Source organism: Tenrec ecaudatus, chromosome 15, assembly GCF_050624435.1.
Source record: "Tenrec ecaudatus isolate mTenEca1 chromosome 15, mTenEca1.hap1, whole genome shotgun sequence".
NCBI classification, from domain to species: Eukaryota; Metazoa; Chordata; class Mammalia; order Afrosoricida; family Tenrecidae; genus Tenrec; species Tenrec ecaudatus.
Window position 1 is genome coordinate 41,001,300 of NC_134544.1, and position 18,764 is coordinate 41,020,063.

General features: G+C 45.3%; 1 protein-coding gene across 1 annotated transcript in view; it reads right to left on the reverse strand.

Annotated features, from left to right (window-relative positions):
• The window catches only part of MAPRE2 (microtubule associated protein RP/EB family member 2), a 180,815-nt gene that overhangs the window by 141,521 nt on the left and 20,530 nt on the right, over window positions 1–18,764 (reverse strand). Inside the window, exon 2 of the mRNA XM_075532555.1 lies at window positions 10,750–10,811. The gene's annotated coding sequence lies outside the window, so the exon portion shown is untranslated. The remainder of the gene's footprint in view (window positions 1–10,749; window positions 10,812–18,764) is intronic.

Below are 18,764 nucleotides of genomic sequence, written 5' to 3' on the forward strand. Positions count from 1 at the left end.
GATGAGAGGAGTGAATCCATCCATCCATCCATCCAAACTAAAGTCTTTGGGCCCTTGTAACACCATCCCCACCCCCAACCCCAATTACCACTTCCTTGTCTCCACTCCTACCCTGAAGGTTTTTGATTTGTAAGTAGCTCCACACACGTGTATCTATTTGTGAAATTAACTTTAACTTGGGACCCATACCTGCGTATGTTCTAATCCCGACTCTCCAGTTTACTAGCCATGTATCCCAATCGAAAATGGTTAGTAATTTATCTAAAACTCAAGTGCCTCACCTATGGAAAGCATAAACAAGGTTAATATAGGACACAAAATGGATTAACGAATAACATACATAGTGACTGGTCAGGTTTGTGAGGCTGTGGATTTCGATGTGAGAAGACAGTCTCATCTTTCTCCCAAGGGAGCAACCGGTAAATGTGAACCACTGACCTTGCCACTAGCAACCCACCCCTTAAACCACTAGTATATCCAAACCAAAATCTCACTGCCATCAAGTCGATGCTGACTCATAGTGATCCTATAGGGCAGGGTAGAACTGCCCCTGTGAGTTTCTGAGACTGTAACCCTTTACAGAAGTAGAAAGCCCTATCTTCTCCCTCAGGGTGGCTGCTGGTTTGGAACTATTGACCTTGTGGTCAGCAGTCCAACACGTAGCCACTGTGCCTCCAGGGTTCCTTCACTGGGCTACCAGTAGGCATGACATACTGTGCACTCTCTCTTCCACCTTCTACATATGCATCTCCCCTTCTTTGAGCTCAGGCCTCTGGTGCTCAGCTAAGAGTCTACACAGAAATGGAGGTCATTCCAGCTTGGTTCTGGGTTGGTTTCAGACCTTGCTCTCTCTGCTGCTGATCCTCACCTCACCTAACGGGAAGGGACAAGGCCAGACCAGACTTTTCTGGACAGCAAAGACCGGGCTAACTTCCCTGTGGCGGCTCTCAGTTCCGCCAACACTGCTGTCTAGAGCTGTACAGCCCCAAACAGCAGTCACTGGTCACAGGTAGGTTCGACAGGGACGTGATGACAATGAAATAGCATTTAGAATGCAGTTCCTCAGTCACACAGGCCACGTTTCCCCCACTCTCCATGGGCACAGGTGGCTGAAGCTACCAAATTAGATGGCCTTGCGACAGAACATCCCCATCCTGGGGGCGGGGGTGGGGGGCGGGCGGGGAGCTCAGTTGACAGCTCTGCTCCGAGTTCTGGGGGAGCAGCTGGGAGAAGCAATGTCCTGGGTTGAGCTGCCATGATCTGTATGCATGAATTCTTTCATTTTCAGCAATTTCTCAGCCAGGAAAGTAGAGGAAATATACTTCGTGGTATTCAAAAGCCAGTTGTCATGGAGTTGACGGTGAGTCACGGTGCCCCTGCGTTTGTGAGTCAGGTTTTCAGTGGCTGAGTTTTACATTGTCTCTCGGCCTTTCTTCCGCAGTATCTCTGCACGGACTTGAATTGCCAGCCTGTTGGCTAGCAGCTAAATTCATTCACTGTCTGTTCCACCCAGCAACTACATTTTCTGATTCAACCCACTGCCACTGAGTCAATTCCTTCCTACTGGGATCCTGTAGGGCAGAATGTTCCAAAGGGTTCTGTGACTATAAATCTTCACGGGAGCAGACAGCCTCAGCTTTCTCCCACAGAGCAACTGATGGGCTTGAACTGCTGACCTTGCTCTTAGTACCCCAGTGCTTAACTCACAGTGCCACCAGGGCTCCTTTAGTTTCTTAATTAGGGACCTGGATCTACACAAGCATTCCTGGCACCTGTTTGGAAGACTTCAGTAGCATTCTTTCTACATACCATAGCCCACTTGAAAAGAAAACGTTGATATGTTAACCTCACAGTAATTTCAGTGGCATTTTTGCAAGCCAAAGAAATCGTTATCCAGTTCCCAGAACTTTATACAGATGGCAGAAACTTCGAAGGCACATACCCAGGATTGGCGGTGACCCCACATGCATCACAGGACAACTTCATTCCAGCGTGTCCAAGTATTAAAAAATCTGCTAAGCAGTTGACAGTTTTATTTCTACACGCAATGAAGCAGTTCCCTGGAACTGCACGTTCCCATGACAAACAATACAAAGGTGTGAGTGTGGGCTGCAACACCATTAGTCAGCAAGCAGTTCAAAGCTTTTATGTGGAGACACTTTCTCCCGAGAGTGGCCTGTGGCTTGAACAGCTGACGTTGCACTCAGCACATGATCCACGATGCCACCAGGGATCTGTAATCAAGGGTCTCAAACCCACCCACTGCCATAGAGGCGATTCCAATTCACAGAGAGCCTTTTCAGGGTTTCTGAGGCTGCAAATCTGTATGAGAGCAGCTGGCTTCCTTTTTCTCCCTCAGCGTGGCTGGTGGTTTTGAATGGGCGGCCCTAGGGTTAGCAAAGCAATGCTTTACCTGATAGCACCACCGGGGCCCCTGCTAATTAAGGGCTCCTGTAATCCTTACAATCCAGAGCGGGCTCTAGTGAGTTCATTACACTCCTTGCAAACATACCAAATTCATTATAAACCAAAAAGGAGCAGCTCCAGGGTCCAGTCATGTGGCTTCCACAGCATTTTAAGGAAAGAGTGAAGCATTCGATCACTTGATCCTCACGATCACTTTTCCTGCTGCCCCAACAAGGAGCTTCAACCCACGTTTCATCTGTCCAGGTGCTGGCGCCTTGTCTGACTGGGTGTTGCTGAGCATTGCGGGGGAGGACAGGGGCAGGGACCACTCGGCCTGGAAGGTCAGCACAACTCTCATGGCATGGTCTCAACACTCAGGGGTGTGTGGCATGCTGCTAGGTCATCCTGCTGTTTCCCTGTGGTCATCCCCAAATCACACATTTCGAGACTTCTTGGTTTCCTTACTTTTCTAACCCCAGTCCTCCCTCCTCTCTCGACAGTTGGTATTGAAGCCATTAGGACAAGATCCTACATTTCCGGCCCTAAACCTACATGTTTACCTGAAAGTCAGCTGTCCCATTCTCCTTCTTCCAGTGAAGATAGTATGTGAATATCGATATCCTTGTGGCCATTCTCTGTTGTCTGTCCAAAGACTGTTTTGGGCATCCCAGGAAACCTTGGATGGGGCCCTGGTGGTGTGATTACGTGTTGGGTTGTTCTCCACATGATCGGCAGTTCAAAACCACCAGCAGCTGCATGGAAGGGAGACTGGACTTTCGACTCCTGTAAACAGTGACGGTCTCTATGCATGAGCATTGACCGAGGGCAGTGAGAGGGGACCTTGGAATTTCCCCACCATAATACTTCCCACCTGGGAGTAGAACTGTACCTTTGATTGGTGTTCCATCCCGGAAATCATCAGCTCCACCAGAGCTGGGACCCCGATTGTTGTTGTGCCCAAAATGTACCCCCTGCACAGTGAGGGAACCACAGTTCAGCCTTTGTTATGATTAGATAATTTTTGTTGGTATGTTCCTACTTGAGACATTTCAACATTAAGAAGAAAAGAAAGAAGTGGTTTAATAGTATAATGTTTATCAGAAGAGACCAGCCTCTGGAGAAGAACACCCTGTTTAGTAAAGCTGGTCAACCGCAAAGAGAAAGATCCTCAACACCGTGGACTGACACCGTGGGTAGAACCATGGCTCACAAACAGCGGTGACTGGGAGGATGGTGCAAGCCGGCCAGCATTCAGTTCTGTTGCACATAGAGTTGCTATGAGCTGCAGCCCACTCAGTGGTTTCTAAATGGTATGTGATACCAACCAAGGACATGCAAGATACACCCGTCTAATAGGAGAAAGGCCAAAGGAACCAGAGGAAAGATCTAGGAAGCAAAGCTATGTATAGAGATATAAACATAGGTGTGTGTCAGGGGAAGCCAGCCCCTAACACATCATTATGGGTCCGGTAGGTGCAATTGTACAGCTATAATAAGTAAAGATCATAGTAAAGTTATAGAGAGCATGAGAGATAGAAGTGAAGTATTGAAATAAATGGGAGTCAGTCACAATTCATGGTAACATGCTCACATCTGCCCCGCTGATGGTCCACGTGGAGGGAGAGAGTGAGAGAGAGAGTTTAATGGTAGCCCCGGCCCCTTTTATATTCTCTGGGGACATGCAAGCCCCCTAATTACAGGTGAGGACATAAAGTCACTGGAAGGGGCTGTCCTATAGGTAATACAGTAATGAGAGGGGGGTGGTCTAGGAACATACACGCAATAGGAAGGGGAGGGATCCTAGGTTCAGGATGGCGGCCTAACTTTGATCTATTCCCTAGATCTCCATAGGAACGATTATCAGTGGGGTATGAATGCTTGGTCTCAGGCCTCAAGGAGGAATAGTTTATTGTCCCCAGTAGCAGGGAGTGAGGCCTGCCATATAGTCTGGTTGACTAACTGCCCTAGAGGTCTACCCTGTATTCTGGTGACTAACTACCCTGGGGAGGATGTCTGTAAGCGGTTGACCTCTCCCCACAGGTGTGCACTTATGTTAATATATTAACCCATAAAATAGAGGTATTGGCCTATGTACATATATTTATATGGCAATACATTGAGGAAGTGGACAGACTGTGGGCCTCTGCTTAAGCCCTCCTTCAACACAAGAACACTTTGTTCTAACAACCGGGCATTGTGTGATGCACACCCTCCCAACAAGATCGCTGAAGACAAAATGGGTGCATAAGCAAATGTGGTGAAGAAAGTTGATGGTGCCTGGTTATCAAAAGATACAGCATTTGGGGTGTTAAAGGGTTGAAGATAAACAAGCGGGCATCTAGCTCAAAAGCAACAAGCTCACCTGGAAGAAGAACACCTGCCTCTGTGATCATGAGATGTCAACCAGATCAGGTAACAGGCATCAGAAGACCCAAAATAAGCCAACAACCAAAAAACATATTGTTGAAAATTGAGGAGGATCAGAGCAGAGACCCCAAATCCATCTTTAGACAATAGGACATTCCCTCACAGAAGGGTTCCAATGAGGGGATAAATCAATCAGGGTGGATATTCCTCTGGTTCTTTGAGGCTTCCTCACTCCCCACTATCATGACCCCAGTCCTGCCTCTCAGTTCTGGCTAGACTGGAGCATGTACACTGGTACAGATAAGAGCTCATGTTAATCAGAATTCAGGTCAGATAAACTCCTCAGGAACAGAAATGGGAGTAGCAATACCAGGAGGGTAAGGGGAAAGTGGGAGGAGGAGGGGAGGAAGGGGGAACCAATCAAAATGATTGACACCTAACACCTCCCCACCAAAGGGGGATGAACAACAGAAACATTGGTGAAGATAGACAGTGGTCAGTGTAAGATAGGAAAATAATAATTATGTATAATTTAGCAAGGGGTCACGAGGGTGGGAGGAGGGGTATGGAGGGAAAATAGAGAAGCGTATAACAAACACTCAAATAGAAAGTAAATGTTTAGAAAATGATGATGGCAACTGATGGACAAATATGTTTAATACAATTGAGGTACGGATTGCTATAAGAACTGTAAGAGTCCCCAATAAAATAATCTTTAAAAAGTATTGTTCTTATATTGTTTTCTCTCAACAACAACAAAAAGATACACCCATCTGCCCACTAGCTGGAGGCACCAATTATTATCATGTAGCTACATTTATTTCATCTACTCATCCACCCTCTATCTATGTGCATTAGACAGATCATTTTAAAGTAAAACGTGGAGGAAACGAAGGAATTCTCAGCTCCTACCAAGTCACCACATGGCCCCTGACCACCTCAGCAAAAGTACTGAAGAAAGCTAGTAACCTCGAATAAAAACTCTAAATCACGACTCCCTCACAGATAAAGTATAGAAATGAGAATATTAAGCCCTGTATCAGATCCTTCTGTAAATATTCTCTCATCTGGTCATTTAATCCCCACAAGTCTTACCAGGTCACCTCATTAGTAAACAAAGGCGCACCTGTGCAGACCCCGTAGCTCTAGGAGGTGGGGGAGAACATAACTTACCCAGCACTTAGGTCGCCCTCACTTAATCCCATAGCAAACCCAAGAATACGATGTCCCCTCTTTTTGCGCCCCCCCCATCCTGAATCACATAAGCGGCAGATGTAAGACTCTGTGCCAAGTTTCCCTTTCTTTCTGTGTCTCATCTACTCCTTTCAGTTCAAACAGAAGGAAAAGAAAAGGTTTCAACTTGAACTTTCTCGCTGGGATATGAAATGGGCGAAGCACCCGTGGTTGCTGCTGCATCGCCGAGGAAGCCTGGGGCAGCGTCTCGTTTCTCCCAGAGTCCTCATCACTTCTCTGGTCCCCACGAGGCCCGGGCAGAGCGAGGCTGGGGCGGAGGACTAGCAAGGCTGTGCGCAAGCCAGAAGGGGCAATGGCTTCGTCCCTCACTGTCTGATGCCAGGCCAGCCACTCATTCTCCTCCCTGCAACAGTCATCTGTAACAGGAGCGAGTTGGATGAGAGCATCGCTGACGCCCTTTCTGCTGTTCAAGAAAAGAGAAAGAGCAGAACTCGGCCCTTCTCCGTGATTCGCTCTTGTCATCACTTGCTAGGGTTAGCTGTGGATCCTTGGCTCAGTGCACTTTCTCAACAACTGTGGTGCAGAGCTGGGGAGCCGGTGGACGAGAAGCGTGTGTGCACATATAGGTCAATTTCCACTGGCATCTCGGTCAGTCCAAGCACTCCCAGGATAGCCGGCATCCTTCATAAGCGCATCTCCCGCGGCTCTGACACAGGAACGGAGGCTGAAGCCTGTGGCCACAGGGAGCAGCCGCGAAGCCACGGTCCTCTGATCTAATAGGAGCCCCCTTTCACCTCGACCCCGTGCATCCTCTGTCACACAGACGATGTCACTAATTATTTTTTTAAGGTGATTTACAGTCCTAAATGTAGGCTTAAGGGCTCTGTCTTGTTCACCTCTCTATTTGCCGGAAATGGCAAAGAGGTGCCAGTTATTGAAAGCCGATGAAATGGAGGGCCCATCTCCCAATCTCCAAGGACCCCAGACCCACTTACCTTCACGGCCCAGCTCCCGGGCTCCCGCTTCACTCTGCTAAGCTTCCCAAGCATTTCGCCTGCTCGTCTCCACGGCGCTTCGTGGCTCTCTCCATTTCCTCCAGCAGGCACACCTTGTGCCGGCCCTTCACCCATGCTGCACTTTCGCCCAACGGAAGGTTTGTGGTGACCCTGCACCCAGCCAGTCTCAGGGCACCATTGTCCCAGCAGCAACTGTTTCCTTTGCGCCCCTGTGTCTCATAGTTTGGTAATTCTCGTACCATTTCAAACTTTTTTTCCTAAGGGAATTTATTCTACATTCAATAGACCGCCATGCAGTGTGCATGTAACTTGTATATGAACTTGCAGAACACACGACATGTGTGAAACGGCTGTAGTGTGATACCTGCTCTATTTCGGTGGTCTGGAATGGACCCCACCCGAGGTGCTGGGGGCAGTCTCTACCTTTTTATGTTTCTGTCTTCTGTGTGGCTGTGTTGCTGTGGCTGCTGCCATTGAGCTGCTTCTGACTCCCAGTGGTCCTTTGTGAGCGATGATGCCCATGCCAGCCACCAGGTTCTCAGGCTCAGCATCCTCACAGGCGCCTGGAGCCGGTCCTTCTGCCCCATGGAGCCACCAAGCTCTCTGCCAGCCATGGGGGTGCCATGTCTTAGCTCCCCCACAGGATCAAACTCTCTGAGAGAGGAACCATAGGTTCCTCACCACTGACATCTAGTTCATGGTGGGGACTCAAGTGTTTGTGAAACTAGTGAATAATTCATCTTTATATAAACAGCCGAGGAGTTAGCATGGCCTTTTATAGATCACATCAACCCACTGCCATCAAGGTCATTGTAGCCCAACTTGACCCTCTACGTGACGGGTCTTCGGCGGCTGGAAGTCTATGAGAGCAGAGAGCTTCATCTGTTGGTTACCACGCCAGTGCTGACCGGACAGTGCCCCAGGGGCTCCTTGTATCGGTAGCAGGCATTCGAAATATGTTACAGCGAAGTGTTGTTTCTGAAAATATTGTGGGGAGATAGCGCACATGGACTGCACACTCGGCCTGCAGCAGAGCAGGGGAGGTGTTTATTCATCCCACAGACACCAGCTTCCATTCTTTCTCTTTTAAAAAAGTTTTAATAAATCATTTTATTGGGAGCCCTTACCGCTCTTATTACAATCCATACATTCAGTGTGTCAAGCACATTCGTACATACGTTGCCATCATTCTTTTCGTCCTTTTCCTAATTAGTAAATCATTTCGCTGGGGGCTCTTACAGCTCTTGTAACAGTCTATGCATCAATTGTATCAAATACATTGGTACATATGTTGCCATCATCCTTTTCAAAACATTTTCTCTCTGCTCCAGCCCTTGATATCAGCGCCTTATTTTTTCTCCCTCCCCACCATCCCACCCTCAAGAACCATTGATAAATTATAAATTATTATTATTTTCATATCTTACACTGTCTGCTCCCTTCTGTTGCTCATCATGGTGTGTGTGTGTGTGTGTGTGTATCATTGCGATCAGTTTCTCCTTTCTCCCCCCACCTTCTCCCTACTCCCATGGTATCACTGTTCCCATTACTGTTCCTGAGGAGTTTATCTGTCCTGGATTCTGGGTGCTGAGAGCTCTTTTCTGTACCAGTCTACGTGCTGTGGTCTAGTCAGATTTGTAAGGTAGAACTGGGGTGATGGTAGTGGGGAGAGGCAGCGGGCAGAGGAAGCATTAAAGAACTAGAGGAATGTTTCAAGTTTCGTAGGTGCCATACTGCACCCTGGCTGGCTTGTTCCTTCTTTGTGGCTCTCCTGTTTAGACAAAATGGGTACATAAGCAAGTTGTGAAGAAAGCTGAAGGTGCCCTGCTATTAAAAAGATAAAGTGTCTGGGGTCCTAAAGGCTTGAAAATAAATAAGTGACCATCTAGCTAGAAAGCAACAAAGCCCACATGGAAGAAGCATACCAGCTTGTGTGATCATGAGGTGTCAACAGGATCAGGTATAAGGCAGAAGAAGACCTAAAACAAATAATCATATAGATACGAACGAGGGGCTGGGGTTGGGGTGGGGCTGGTGGAGTGGAGACCCAAAGCCCATCTGTAGACAACTGGACATCTCACAGAAGGGCCTAATTATTTTAAATCAATTTAATGTAGACTATCACATCTGTCCATCTTACTTGGTTTAATATCAAGGGAAGGCCTTACAAGTCCACTCTTCAAGGGAAGATTTCACATCTGTCCACCCATATAATTTACTCAAAACTGTACACCAACCATAGAATTTATCTTACTTCCTCCCCCCCTTCCCTATACGATCATGATCCCAATTCTACCTTACAAACCTGGCTAGGCCAGAAGATGTACACTGGTGCTAATAGGAACTGGAAACACAGGAAATCCAGGACAGATGATCTCTTCAAGGCCAGTGGAGAGAGTGGCGATACTGGGAGGGTTGGGGGTGGGTGGGTAAGAGGGGACTGATTACAAGGATCTACCTATAACCTCCCTTGAGGATGGACAACAGAAAAGTGGTTTGGAGAGACATTGGACAGTGTAAGATATGACAAAATAATAATAATTTATTAATTATCAAGGGTACATAGGGAGGGGGTGGGGAGGGAGGGGAAAATAAGGAGCTGATACCAAGGGCTCAAGTGGAAAGCAAGTGTTTTGAGAATGATGATGGCAACAAATGTACAAATGTGGTTGACACAATGGATGGATGGATGGATTGTGATAAGAGTTGTATGAGCCCCCAACAAAATGATTTAAATAAAATTGAAAAAGAATTGATCTCAATGGACACAGACAAAAATGGTGTTCTACCCTCTGATTCGAGCTCTTAATAATAACCGGTCCTATTTGGAGGCTTTTGACTTAAGAATATGGTTTCTAATTTTATCACTGTAGAACTAACACCAAAAGGGAAATAACACCACGCCTAACAGAGCACACTTAAAAAAGAAAACTGAAATTGGTTGATGGTGTGGGGGAAGAAGCAACAAGGACGCTGCTTTAGAGCACCTTCGGCGAAGTCTAGGACATTATACCTGGAGAGAGCGTTCTCTGGGTGAACAGTCATCGCTCCGGGCCTTGAGACCTCCTGGAATGACTTTCCAAATATTGCCACCTGGTGGCACTTCAGTTCACTGTCCCTTTGTTCTGACCTAGAGAGTTCCCGGACTTGAACCTTGAAGGCATTATTAGAGAGGGGGAGGTTCAGAATACCTGTGGGAAAGAACTGAAGGTCCAATAACTATGTCTCAAAAGCAAAGCCCCACCTGCAAAAAAAGAGGCTTTCTGTGTCTTTGTCTTCTTCCCAGAGAACACTTCTCTCTCTAAATTCAGAAGAGCTACTGACTGGTTTTTTAACAATAACACGTAAAACATACTTTATTTATAAATAATGAGAGATGCCATGAGGTCATTTTGACCATAGGTTGAGATTATCCTCCTTCACCTATCACCAATCAAATCTCCTAAATTAAACTTTAATTTGCTTGATACTATTTTTAGAGGAATTTCTGATGGCAGCCAATTAGCCCTTAGCACACTTGGGAAATGGAATAGACTTTGACAAATAATGTTTTAATGGGGGATGTACGCTTGAATACTTACATTGCTGTGATAAACATTTTAAAAAATAAACTTCTTATAAAGAATTAAATTCCACCTAATCTGAAAACAAGGATTCATACAAAATAATGTAGATTTTCATAAGAAACAATTAAATTCCCCCTAATCTGAAAACAAGGATTCATACCATATCATGTAGATTTTCATAAGAAACAATCGAACCTTACCTCAAGCATCCAGGCTCTTTCCCTGGTTGTCGAGGCAAGCCGTTCCTTTGGGCAATGGGACACTGGAAGAACAGCAAGGAAAACACAAACCAGAATGAGAGCACGAAGGATGATGCAAATACACGAGCAAATGGTTATCGTTCACTGGGTGTGACCAGCAGTGGAAAAGAAGGGGGAACAATCCCCCAAATATGTAACATCAGTTGATTCTATTATATTAGTATGTCTAAGCAAGCCGATTAACAACTGAAATGAGCTTCCCACTTATATCTTGTTAGATAAATTATTAGGCTGATTTATTAAAGTTAGTGAAAATTTCGTATGATACTAGCGCTTTGACAAGATTTTTCCCCCTTTTCCCTGAGAGTCTGATGTGCTGAGAGTCACGTGTCAGTGGTCTAGCAGTGCCTCTAGTGGGGCATCCAATGCCAACATCCCCTGATACATTGACTCCCCTTAGACTTAGGTTAATTTGCAGGTTTTGTATCAGCATTCGCACAGGCTTATTCTTCCAGGCAAAAGAATGTCATTGAATTTTACCAGGAAAAGCATGAAAATAATGCCAACACCAAACACCAAAATACACATGCCAACAAGCAAGGCTCTGTTTTATTTATTTGAATTAGTGTTTTCTCTTCAAAACACCCTAGGGCTAATGATCAATTCAGGACAGTAAACCGATTAGGGATAGATCCAATTCATTGTTGGTGTTCTCATCGAATCAGCTCCGGCTCATGGCAACAACTGAGCAAGATGCTGACCCTGTGCTAGGCAAGCCTCACCTTCATTGGTGTGCTTGAGTCCACTGCTGTAACCACTGTGTCAGTCTGTCTCATTGAGGGTTTCCTCTTTTACACTGACCCCCCACTTTTCCAAACACGATGTTCTTGTCCAGGTTCATGTCTCTCCTGGTAGCAATGTAGGCGCAGTCTCTCCCTCCTCACTTCTCAGGGAACTTTCTGGCCGTCCTTTCTCCAAGAAGGTTTTGTTTGTTTTGTTGACAGTCCACAATACTTTCAAAACTTTTCACCAGTGCTGCGTCCATGAGCACTGACCTTGAACCCATGACAAGGTCAATCTTTTTCTATCGTATTGTTGTCTATTGGTACGGTTGTCAAGATGTTATTTTATTTTATTTAGCTGTAATCCATCCTGAGGGCTGTAGTCTTTGATTTCCAGGAAGTACTTCAAGGCCTCAGCTTTCTGCAAGCAGTTTTGTGTCATCTCCATATCATAGATGTGGACGAGCTTTCTTCATATAATCCGGCTTCCCTGATTATTTGCCTGGCACACAGATTGAGTAAGTACGGTGAAAGGACACAACTCTGATTTGAAGCACACAGTAATTCCTTGTTCTGTGTACAAGTTCTGCAGGCGCACATTGAAATGTTCTGAAATTCCCATTCTCCACAATGTTAGTCATAGTTTGTTATCATCCGTACAACTGGATGCCTTTGCCTAGTCAGTAAAATACAAGGAAATAGTTTTTTGGAATTCTCTACTTACAGCCAAGGCTCATCTGATGTCAGCCATGCTATTCCTTATACCACTTCCTGTTCTGAATCCAGCTTCATGTCTGTGAGTTGCTGCAACTGTTTTAAAATGATCTCCAGAAAAATTTTACCTACATGTGATATCCATGATATTGTTTGGGCCCCCTTTCTTCAGAAGGGACACAAATATGAATCTCTCCCAGTCGGTTGGCCAAGTCTTCCAGATTTCTTGGCGTAGATGAGTAAGTTCTTCCAGAGCTGCATCACCTTGTTGAAATATTTCAGTTGGTGTTCCACCAATTCCTGGAGCTACATCCAGATTCTGAGAAATCCAGTGGAGCCCCAGACTTGAGCTTCTAGTGTTCGGGGTGAAGAGTGACTGGGGAGGCTCCTGGAGGTTCAACCCAATACAGCTAAAAAGGACCTGACACACACGTGTGCCCATATCGTCTTCTCGCCCACCTCAGGAAACATCGTGATATAAAGGAACGAAACATAACCTCATTAGCACCAAGTTGTTTACTTCTTCAGAGCCAACTGAGGTCCATTAGCCATCAAAGCTCACTGTTAACCACGTCAAAATTGTACATATCTGCGTTGAGAGTTACAGGTGGGACAGGGCCATCCTGTCCTCCACCAGTACAGCATCGGCCCCAAACTGGTCTGTGGCTTCACCGTGGCCAGGACGCTCCTGTAACTCTGAGACTTCTTACAAAGACAGAGAAACAGCACAATCCATTCCAAATGGTAGCCTGTGGATTGGAGCTGGCCAGCAGAAAGTTCTGGGAACAGGAGGCGGGGCGACCTGGGTTATCTGGGGCTTTCTGTAGCAAAGACTGCAAGGATCAGGCCTCGGAGATAGTCGGGTGGCATCACCTGCTGTCCATTGGGGTTGGATTTCCCGTGCCTCAGGGCTCGCCAAGGTGGGACATTGGGACCGGTGATTGGGAGATCGGTTCTGCAGTGCATTTTGAGTTGTAGCTTCCAAGCCTTTCTCCACACGCGTGGATTTTCTGAAAACACTTTACAATCTCTCATGTCCTTTTTTACTGGGACTGATAGAATTGGAACACTTACTGCCTCCTAAGGAGTGGCAGCAAATAAAGCCTTGTATTCTATTGAAAACAATTGTACATATCTGATTGTTTACAAAATGACCCAGGTAAGCAGACTTGCAGGCACTTAGAAGCAGTCTGCTGTACATACGCGGTAAAACTGTGCTCCACGCCTGCCAGCCCCAGATAACATCCCAGTTATAAGGTGATATGTTGGGCTGCTCTCTGTAACGTCAGCAGTTCAGGCCACCAGTGGCTCCTCAGGAAAAAAGATGAGGCTTTCTACTTCCATAAGCGTTACAGTTTCAGAACGCCCAGGGGCAGCGATACCCTGCCCTGTAGGGTCACTATCAGTCAGAATTGACTCGACGGCACTGTGCATGGGACGTGCTCCATCAGCACCTAACCACAACAATCCCAGCTCCCCGACCCCCGATCATCAAGAATTGTTATTGGAATCCAAATACAATGTTCATTTGCCTTCTTTATTTAACTAGTACTTAGGACGCAAACTATTGGCCACTGAGCTAGGAAACTAGGCAGAAGGTTACTAGTTTCTCTATTAACCAAATAATTTTCCCTTAGAAAATTCACGCCTGACTGTGTGCATTTGGCCTTTTCTGTCGCTGATACTCCAGCAGCTATAAGGGAACGCTTTGGAGAAGAAGGAAATTGTTTATAGAACATCCTATATGCTAGTCATTTGACATATTTAACCTAATTCAATTCTCAAAATAATCTCTTCACAAATGAAGAAACCAAGGCTTACAGTGGGGGAATAATTTATCCTTGATCAAGTCGCTACACGATGACAGGTTTTCAAGGAATCTGTCAGACTTGACTATCAGCCCTCTTGCTCCACCTCTGAAGCCAACCCTCTGGTATAGACTGGAATTCCTAGAGGACTTTACATTCCCATTCTAGGTCTAGGGCCTGACATGGAGTAAAAGTTCAGGAGATAACTGATCAGTGAGGGAGCGAGTTACTGCCAGGCTGGAAAAGAGAGAAAGAGGAAGACAGGAAGGAGGCTGAAGGGGGAGGGGGAGGAGGAAAGGGAGGGAGGGAGGGAAGGAGGGTGGAAGGGAGGGAGAAAGAGAGAGAGAGAGAGAGAGAGAGAGAGAGAGAGAGAGAGAGAGAGAGAGAGAGAGAGAGAGAGAGAGAGAGATATTCTACATAGAGGATACTATTCTTTTGTTATCAAGAATATGAATTGTGTCTCACTGGGTTTGAAATTCCTCTAGCCCTGAAACCAACGTTTCAGTTGAAGGCCTGTGGAGCTGTGTGGTGCAGGCGTTATGGGGAAATGGAACACACACCAAACAGACCTTTACAAAGAGCTGCGACATTAGCCATCTTGGGGACTTCTGGCTCTTTCCGTAGTTAAAGTCTGAAAAGGCACTCTTTCTATAGACTTTTCATGTGGCAGAATGAGGTTATTGCTTAAAAATTAAAAAGTGATACTCCCAGAAGAAAGAACCTTATATTTTATTATCATAAGAAAATGTGCTTAATAGCTTCCTCTTTATTTTTTTGCCTGTAATCATATTCTTTACTTATTTTGTTTATGAAAGTCTCTTGGGGGAAAGATAAAGGGTGTTTCAAACAAGATAAAAAAGAGGAGAAAATAATAAAATCAAACTTTTTTTTCTTCTTTACTTAAAGAATGTTTCCCAAAGTGGGTGGTACTACCTCCCCCTGGGGGTCCTGGAATAACCCAGGGGGGCTGCAGAAGCAGACATCACACTGTATTTCAGACGACCTAGTGCTGCTCCAACAGAAATGCCAGAAGCAGAAGGTTTTTACGTATAGAAACTTATTCTCCCACAGTTTAGTCTGCATTCATGACACTAGTTCTAGGGGAAGCCTTTTCTCTGCTGACTCTGAGCAAGGACCTAGTCTCCTTTCAGTCCTGTGGGTTTGGTGTTCCTTGAAGATCTACATGTTTGTCTTGACCTGCCTCTGTGTCTAGTAGGTTCTCAGCATAGGGACCCCGTGTAAGAGGAGTCCCAGCACTAGTTTTTTTTTTAATTAAAAATAATTTTATTGGGGGATCATACAACTCTAATCACAATCTTTACACACATCAATTGTGTAAAGCACATTTGTACATTCATTGCCCTCATCATTTTCAAACCATTTGCTCTCCACTTAGCTCCTGATTCTCCCCAAACTCTCCAATCCCTCATGAACTCTTGATAATTTATAAATTATTATTTTGTCACATCTTATACTATCCGACATCTCCCTTTACCCACTTTTCTGTTGTCCATCCCCAGGGAGGAGCTCACATGTAGATCCTTGTAATCAGTTCCCTCTTTCCAACCCACTTCCCTCTACCCTCCCAGTATCGCCACTCACACCACTGGTCCTGAAGGAATCATCTGCCCTGGATTCCCTGTGTTTCCAGTTCCTGTCTATACTAGTGTACATCCTCTGGTCTAGCCAGATTAATAAGGTAAAATTTGGATCATGATAGTGGGTGGGCCGGGGGAGGAAGCATTTAGGAACTAGAGGAAAGTTGTATGTTTCATCGTTGCCCAGCACTGTGGAGATAATTAGGTTCTTCCAATCTCTGTTTGCTTGGTTAATCTCTTCAATATCCAAAAGAGATACTAAAAATACAACTCAATCCTGTGAATTGCAAAGAACCTCGTTGCATTTGCCTGGGTGCTCTGGAGAAACAAAATCAGCAATGTTCCTACATGCATCAATAAGATTTAAAATCGAGAAGGTGCCACACAAATCGAAGGGCCCTAAAGCAGGACATACACACACAGACTACCAAATATACTGACGGAGCACACAGAGCAGAACACACAATAGATAGCTGGGACTTATGCAAGGTGAAACCAAGGGCACAAGTAGAAAGAAAATGCTTTGAGAATGATGATGGCAACAAATGTACAAATGTGCTTGACACAATGGATGCATGTATGGATCTGTAAGAGCTGTACAAGCCACCAATAAAAATATTTAATAAAAAAGGCAAAAAATTTTTTAAGAGATCACACACACACACACACACACACACACACACACACACACACGACTTCCTCAAAAGATTAAAACAAGAGCTCAAGGATTGGGGAAAAAACCTCTAGTAATAACAAGTCAAGGGACTGCAATGACTTAAAGCTACAGAATTCTGCAATATCGCAATAAGAAAAACAACAACAAATAATGCAATTAAAGGATGGGCAAAGAAGACAGACAATTCAAAAAGGATGGCACTCGAATTGCTAACAAATACAAGAGGAAGTGCTCCCCATCATTAGACACCTGGGACATGGAAATTAAAGCAATGACTTGATACCACCTTATGCCCACAATGATAGCCCAATTAAAATAATAAACAAACAGAGACCAGCAAATGCTAGAGATGGTACAGAGAGACTGGGACTCATCTACACTGTTGGTGGGCTTGTAAATATTATCGTCGCCGTGGAAAGCAACCTAGTACGACCTAAAACAACCGGGACTAGGAATTTCACAACTTTGCTAGGCATACACCCTAAAGAAGTACATGACAGAACGCAGACAGTTACATGCTCCCCCATGTTCATTGCAGCAGAGTTCACAATACCAAGAAGCTGGAAAGAGCCCAAGTGCCCATCCGTAGAAGAATGGATACAGAAACTTGGCTATGGACCCTCAATGGAATCTTATGCATGCGTGAAAAACAGCAATGATACTGTGAAACACCTCACGACATGGAGGGACCTGGAAACCAGGATGGGGAGTAAAATTAGTCCATCAGAAAAGGGCAAATGTTGTATGAGTTCACTGCTAAAAGGATAAATAACAAAATGAAGGCAGGCTTTCGTACTTAGATCATGTAATCTTCTAGACTCCCAAGCAATGAGGTAGAGAGCCTGCCTAGTGCCCATGAACCAAAATGCATCAGCCCTTCTCTATGTACATTTTAAAAACCACTTCGACAGAGGAGACCTTTACCCCGCTGGGGTCAGGTTCTCAAGGTGAGGGGAGAGGGAGAAGGGAATTCAGTTGCTGCCATATAACACTGTACTAAGGGCACTCCAAATCAACACACACTCTTACCAGAAGGATAAGCGAATCTTAGTGGAAATTCAAGTCAAGATGGCTGTATGCTATAGACTCTTGCACTTTAGAGTCGGTCCTTTCAAGGCACACAGCATACTTCATAGGCCACACCAGAAGGATTTGATGTGGAAACCTGACTCAGTGAACTGGGCTTTTTCTCAAACCCACTTGTAGCAGATTAAGGACCAAAATACTCCCTCAGGTGTAAGGCTGAATTGCCCTAGTGTGAGCAGAAGCCGATGACCGCTGTCCCAAGGTCATAGAATTGGAGGTCATTGGACTTTGGTTTGAATCTCTTTCTTTGAAGGTGCCCAGTGAATGGTGTACCAGGAGTACCATCTATTTACTATTTTAATGTTCTTCTTGCTTCCTTTCTTTTTTTTAAAAAAAAGCATTTTATTAGGGCTCCTACAACTCTTATCACAATCCATACATACATCAATTGTATAAAGCACATCTGTACATTCTTTGCCCTCATCATTTTTCAAAGCATTTGCTCTCCACTTAAGCCCTCTGCATCAAGTCCTCTTTTCCCCCTCCCTCCCTGCTCCCCTCCCTTGAGCCCTTGGTAATTTATAAATTATTATTTTGTCATATCTTGCCCTGTCCGGCATCTCCCTTCACCCCCTTTTCTGTTGTCCGTTCCCCAGGGAGGAGGTCACATGTAGATCCTTGTAATCGGTTCCCTCTTTCCAACCCACTCACCCTCTACGCTCCCAGTATTGCCCCTCACACCCCTGGTCCTGAAGATATTATCTGCCCTGGATTCCCTGTGCTTCCAGCTCTCTTCTTGCATTCCTATAACAGAGTCTAGTCTGGTAGGCATGGTTCTGACTTTTAATGACAATATCAACAGAATTACCTTATGTCCCTGGGCGATGATATATAATGTCCTCAATCATAAAATAATAATGTTTCTACAGTGAACCAGAGACATATAGAAACCATAGATATATGGAGTGGATCTGGGGCTCACACTTAATTCTAGCCCCCATTGAAAACCAATTAGCTCTACTAGATATGTGGACTCATGAAGAGATCACTAGAGATATGGGTGCTACAACAAAGTGTGGTGAAAAAACCAGTTGGTGTCCGGTTATCAGAAAGAATAGTGTCCGGGGTCTTAAACGGTTATTTTAAAACAAGATTGATGGGAACATGGCAGGGTACTGCTGGCTCCCAGGGCTGGAGGTCTCCATGGGCAACCCTGAAGACACACATAGAATCCAAACAAGGAGGGAGGTGAAGGGCACAAGAGAAAGAAGTTCTTACAGTCTCTCTTATACAAAGGCCCCAGGTATCACCTGTCCACCACTTGACTGACAGGTTGGATGTCACCCGTACCACCTCACAGGTGCCATCAAGTTGACATAAAATCTACCCAGCATGCTCATTAACATAACCA